The 594-nt window shown below is 18.7% G+C and overlaps 1 non-coding gene across 1 annotated transcript; it reads left to right on the top strand.

The window, feature by feature from the left end:
- The first annotated feature begins 362 nt into the window (after positions 1-362).
- Positions 363-455, top strand: LOC149526807 (small nucleolar RNA snoR8a). Its single transcript, XR_016351677.1, has one exon. It is a non-coding gene; the product is annotated as a small nucleolar RNA snoR8a (small nucleolar RNA).
- Positions 456-594: the final 139 nt, after the last annotated feature.

Below are 594 nucleotides of genomic sequence, written 5' to 3' on the forward strand. Positions count from 1 at the left end.
TTTAAGTGTAAAAGATTTATGGTGTTAAAATATATATATATATATATATAAATAGTTCTTACTTGATTATTTGATTCTAAAATATGTATATTAATTTATCTTCTTTGCAAAATTAAGTTCAAATTCTCCTTCTATAAAAAAAAATGTTTATAAACATTTCATACTTAAAGCCAAATTTAGATGAATGCATTACATTCAAATAAAATAACAATAAAAGACTAAATAAAATCTTTTTTTCCTATATTTATAATAGTATAAAAATTTAAAATTTATTTGACTTAGTTTTTACTTTGACTTAAACTCAAATTAACAAAATAAGTTAATTTAGTTTTTTCTTTCAAAAAATGAAGAAGAGAGATATGGAGTTAGCGATGATTATAAAAATAATTTTTCATTCTAACTTGTTTAATTTGGGCATGAAAAACCTTTTATTACACCCATAGAATTTGAGCTATTTCACCTCTTCAATTTTTTATTTATTTTTTTAATATTTCAAGTTATATTTTTTAGGCTGAAATTTTCTAGATTAAAGACTGCATTTTATTTTGAAAATATTTTGTATTTACAAATTTTTTGTAGATCCAAATTAATAAT

Source organism: Theobroma umbraticum, unplaced genomic scaffold (assembly GCF_002168275.2).
Source record: "Theobroma umbraticum cultivar Fairchild unplaced genomic scaffold, ASM216827v3 scaffold_146.0, whole genome shotgun sequence".
NCBI classification, from domain to species: Eukaryota; Viridiplantae; Streptophyta; class Magnoliopsida; order Malvales; family Malvaceae; genus Theobroma; species Theobroma umbraticum.